General features: G+C 32.2%; 1 pseudogene; it reads left to right on the forward strand.

The window, feature by feature from the left end:
* The first annotated feature begins 59 nt into the window (after positions 1 to 59).
* On the forward strand, positions 60 to 5,200 carry LOC128183263 (uncharacterized; annotated as a pseudogene).
* Positions 5,201 to 6,030: the final 830 nt, after the last annotated feature.

A 6,030-nucleotide genomic window follows, 5' to 3' on the forward strand; every position in this document is an offset into this window, starting at 1 on the left:
ATTATACTTATCTATTTTTTTTACATGTACAATTTGTTAATTTGAATGAATATGTCCGCTCTCAAGAGACTGTCTTCACCTCGACCTCTTAGTATGAGCTGACGGTCAATATCACGGGCACTGACCACCAGTAAACAGTACCGCCTGGGCTATGGAACCACCACCGGGAACCTGACCTTGATCAAGCCGGCTAGGGGTGATGCTGCCACCTACCTCCTGTACCCGGTCATTGGACTCAGCCCCGGGGTCATGTATAGGGACAAGGTTCAAAAGATCCGGATCGGAAATCTACAGTCAACCAGTATGTGTATATAACTCGTGTATCTTTTTGAATTATTGTGTTGTGTACATCCCTAAATTTTAAATCTTAGTGAAAGAAAATCTAAGAAAGGATGGGGATATTGTATGCTGACAGAAGCTTACTTTGCTGTAAAATTTTATGTTTGAGTAAATGTGAATCTAAGTTATCAAGTAAAAAACATGTACTCAATCTAGCAGAAGCTACATGTATTTAACAACAATATTGCTAATTTTAAAAAGAAAATACAGTCAAAATTTATTTTTAAAACATAAATTGAGTGTATTTGGTTTGTGAATTTTTTAGGGACTATCTTTATTATCACATGCTTTATATTTGAAGTTTGTAGGTTTTCTGTTTACATTGAAAACATGGAAGACGACAACGATATTGAAGACTAACAGTATCAGATCCTGTTTGTCTACATATATCTGGAATAACGACTATGTAAGTAAATGAGTGGATTTGAAACAGCTGGTATAATAATACCAGTACATGTAACTTTTTCAATGTTCTTAATGATCAAGAAACTCAGCTTTAGACCCATTATGTTTGCTTTTAATAAACAGAGAGGTATATAGCTAACTAAGTAGAAGTGTTTAATAGGCGTTAACTCCAGAAAAGTTTCTACGTAATGTTTTAACTTACCTTTAAGATTGAAGCTCGGCAGAGTTTAAACATTGCCACTCGTGACTTGAATGAGAGAGAAAGAGAAGAGAGAGAGAAGAGAGAAAAATTATTTGAGTAAATTATAGGTGTTGGCGATGAAGAAATCATCATTAGTTATAAACTGGCAAACAAATTAATTAAGATCTTTATATTACATGTTTATCCTTTATTGGTCTTACTTATAAGCATTTTATAGAACGATTGTGAAAATTTCATTGCCTGTTGACAACAGTGTCTACATACATGTACATGTATAACATAGGCGTCGGAACTGGGGGGGGGGGGGTCAGCCCACATTTTTTGGCAAAGATAGACCTAACCATCAGGCACAAAGCACCAGGGAGGGCCAGCCCCTCTACTTTTTCTCGCCGTAAACAATTTTTTATCTTAAATTTACATATGAAATATTGAAGTATCAGGAAGCATATAGGGTCCTCTATTTCACTGGATACGGTAGGTAGTGTTTATCAATTCAGGGTTGACATGGATTATGACACAGTTCACATTAAAGAAAACATGGTTTGCTATCACATTGACAGCTTATCACTTGTTTGTTGCTTGTCAAGATTTCTGATGATTAGTCACCACCCCCCTTCAATTTGCTTCTAACGCCACTGTACAAGAATGACGTAACTAACCAACTTAATTACCTGGACTGGAGTCCGAGAATACGGGTATTAAATATTTTTAAATGCGAACGAATGATCAGTTATGAATATAGATATAGTGAAAGGCAACGCAGGCGGATGCTTAGTGGAAAAATAACACAATGGCGGACAAATTTGTCTAAAGAATGTTTCACACTGTGTAACCATGAAGGAAAATTTTATACAAAGTAAATTATAACACTCTCTCTTTCTCTGTCTCTCTCTTTCCTCTCTCTCTCTCAGATAAAGTCACGAGCGGTAATTATGTCTTAACTGAGCCCTACTTCGATCTGATTGGACAAAGGTCAGTCAAATCATTACGCTTAAACTTTTTTTGGAGTTAAAGCCTAGTAAACACTTCTACGTAGTTTGATGTATGATAACAGTATTTTTTCCTGTTATTAACATGAATAGGGTTTTAAAAAATAATTTTTATATTAATTTATTCATTTATAAAAGAATGGTAAATTGTTATCATATCTCCTTGGTTTCTTTATTTTGCAATTTGTTAATTCCCATATCAAATGTTGTCCCTGTCGGTCACAAGGTCAAAGGTTAAATTAGTCGAGGCATCTATATTATACTAAGTATTTTGTATTTTTGCTCCGTACCTTTTTTAATTTTTTGTTATAATTTTATGTTTTAATTACATTACTGTACAATGTTACGGTAACATAGTTTTCAAAATACCCTTATGGTATCAAATCACCCTGGTGAGAAAGTTACTCATCTGGTAATCAATAAAAAACACTTTTAAAATATTTAGTCGATTATCTCAAACCAGTAACAATTGTTTGCAGTGTTTTAAAAAATGCAAGTATTGAACTGTATAAATAGTTATAGAGTATTTTTGTGATGATATAATATTCACTTCTTGACAGATATTATAATATTGCAATGTCAAAAATTTTACTGTGAAAAAAAATACCAAAATTTTGTCTGCATGCCAGTGTAAACATGTTAAATCTTTTGAAATTGTAAAAACAGACATTTTGCAAATTTTAAAAAGCTACATATGAAAAAAAGTGGATAAATAGCATATTACTTTTCAGTATTTAGTAAATAGTAATTATAGATATTGATAAACATGATACATGTATAAAGAAAAAAGGACTAAACATTTCTTTTTCTCTTCTATGTAGGTAGCAGCCATTATGAAGAGGAATAAATCCCTGATCATGGGTAAAGCAGTTCATTCTCAGCCTGATGTGTTATGTTTGACATCGGGTCCCAGTAGAAAAAGGCCTGTTCTAGTTACATGTATATGTGAGGTATTGTAATTATGGACATGTATCTCCCCATCATGAGTATATATCGTATACTTATAGATGATATAACCTTTTTCGGCCCTGTGCGATATAAACCGAAAATGTGCGTACCCGTGTGGTATAAACCCTAGGGGTGTGATAGGGATGTGATATAAATCTTGTAACACACCCCTCTTCGGCAGTCTTCGGATTTTATATCACACCCCTTTTCGTTAACCATTAGCTACTATGACGTAGAGTTCAGTATGCGTTGTGTAACTTCGATCTCCGAGTATGAAGTCAAATAGTACGTAGACGTCAACCTGGCATAGAAACAGCTGGCGCAAAATTCCTTGGTCGTCATATATCAGCGACCTCGGGCTAATATAGGATACGATGTAAAAATTGCCATGTAATAATCTATATATATTGTATATAACATTGAATAGTGCCATATTATGCACTTGTTTTATGCATGGAATTTATTTTACTAGAATGAGCAATTCTGTATTTTGTTACTTCAAACTTGCCAGTAAATATATTTGTCAATTCTATTTTTTTTGCAGGTAAAGAAAATTGAACCCGGAGAAAATACGCTAGACCATCCTAAGAAAAAGATCAGGTCACTGAATACATCTACCTCCAGTATATCAAATATACCCGACTCAAAATTTGCTCCACATATATGGGATCTCTTTGTTCATATGGAAAAATCAGTCTCAGCAATGGCTGTTCTTGGGGTGGCTGTTGATAAAACACACGTAAGACAATGCTATATCATTTTCATTGTACTTTTTTAAAATGACGAAATAAAATTGAATTGTCTCCCAGAGAAAACAATTGTTGGTGGGAGAAAGCTAAGGCAAGCATTGGAGAGACAATTTTCAATATTACCCTTGCTGGTTTGCATATGCTATTCATTTTTTAAAAACTAAATGTTGTAAAATGAAAACATCTATTCTCAATCTATTTAAATTTTTAATTTTCCCCCTACAGGACTGTATTCCATAATATTTCCACACTATTTTTCCTATTTTAAATCGATTTGATTTATTAATCAGAAACAAGTAGAAAAAAAAGATTTGACCACACAAATTTATTTATGTAGCACCCTAAATATTTTGCCTAAAAAATAATAGTTTTATTATTGAATTGCTCACCTGCTTGTACTTTTTTTTCATCAGATGTCCGATGAACTAGAAATTATATTGTCATGGCCCTCCCTTACATGTACATTCGCATTGTCATTCCCTGGTTCAAATGCTTTATCTACTATCTTTTTGACACACAATAATATCAATAACTCATACACTAAACGGTGTCATTTTACTTCTTTTACAGGTCCGGTTTACTCTTCTTATTGTACATAAAACAACTAAGGAAATGTTGAAAACATCGGATGGAAGGGGACCTGTACATTTTGAGGGACTGGTGGAAAACCCTCGGTTTTACTACAGAAAACAGATGAACTATCTTAAGAGAGAGGAGAGAGAGGAATTGTTGAAATGTCTGCTTTATGTTGGAATGATGCAAAATAGATTTTAAAAATCGAATTGTGTCTTAAATATTTTTTAAAATATAATTTACATTTATCTGCATGGTACTTAAAGAGACTTGGACGTGATTTAAGATCAACAATTTTATTTTTATTTTTTATGTATAAAAGGGTTTACTGGTGCATTTAAATGATTGATCAAAATATAGAATGTTAAGTTAAATTACAAGCGAGATACATATGTAAGAATTGATTGTTATGTAAACAAAGCTTGAGTCTCATAGTTGTTTACGAAAAATGTAATGTTGAGAATTGCCATTTCTTAGACAAAATGACATGTAAAAACAATCTAAACTAATTCAATATCTTTATAAATACTTTTATCAACAGAAGAAAGATGCATTTGATTGAAATTTACACCAATATAACACACATGTAAAAATGACAATATTTGAGCTTTGTTTACAAAGAAATTATTTTGCTTATAACTTGATATTTGACTTTATAATTTTGACATAGCATTTGTGAAATTTATGTCTTGTACTCGTACTAATGTAAAAAAAAATCTGAACAAAATTATGTTATTTTATTATCAAAATATTCAGTCTGATATTATAGTCTGTCTTCCATAATTCTACTTCATCCTATTTTCATTGTTTATATTGTATATTTATACTTATTCAATATTTATTTACTAATTATCTTTGCATTTATAAAATGCATCTCTGACTTGTGAACTGTATATATAATGACTGACCTCATGTACCATTTCTTGGTTTGAGTGAATAAACTGAACTGAATTAAATTGAATTGAGTTATCCCCCTTTCATCAATAGATAGAGTGTCCAACCTAATACCGCATCTTGGTTCGGTTTAGAGATCTGGTGTATTTAATCTTTTTGGCCAGTTAATAGGTGTGTTACGGAGAAAGTAATTAGTAGGGCATTGTAATAAATCTTTACGCATGCTAACGATTAATTAAAAACATACGCATTGTTATTTTGAAAGATATATATATGCGAAATTTTAATCAGTTGTAAATTTATTATATATATATATATATATATATATATATATATATATATATATATATATATATATATATATATATATATATATATATATATATATATATAAAATTATGACGATATTGACAGCATCTGATCGAAGACAATATAAATCTTTCTGTCAATGTATATAAGTTATTAGATTAATAATAGATATTTATGTAATTAACATGATGTTAGAAACATCGCACAGTATGATGTAAAAATCTATAACTCTCTTGTACGACTGAATTAGGCGCGGCACGTGCATTAGGAGGACGGAATAGCATTCTTTTGTTTATGAATGTGGTTAAGGGGTCGAGTCGCGGCCATGCACAACATAGAATCACAGGCACTAATGCGCTTATATATTTACGTTGAATTTCAATCATCCAATATTGTAACAGTAAACAAAAATACATGTAGCTATATATTACATGTGTATTTAACAATAGGATGCATGCACGGAACCAGATCCAGAATTTTTTTAACTGGGGGGAGGGGGGTCCAATGGATATGTGTGATTGCACGGGGAATGAGGTGGGGTGGGGGGGAGGGTCCGAGGCCTATCTTAAGTTTACTACGTGAATTAAATAAAATTGATTATTACTTTTTTTTTGGGGGGGGG

Source organism: Crassostrea angulata, chromosome 5, assembly GCF_025612915.1.
Source record: "Crassostrea angulata isolate pt1a10 chromosome 5, ASM2561291v2, whole genome shotgun sequence".
NCBI classification, from domain to species: domain Eukaryota; kingdom Metazoa; phylum Mollusca; class Bivalvia; order Ostreida; family Ostreidae; genus Magallana; species Magallana angulata.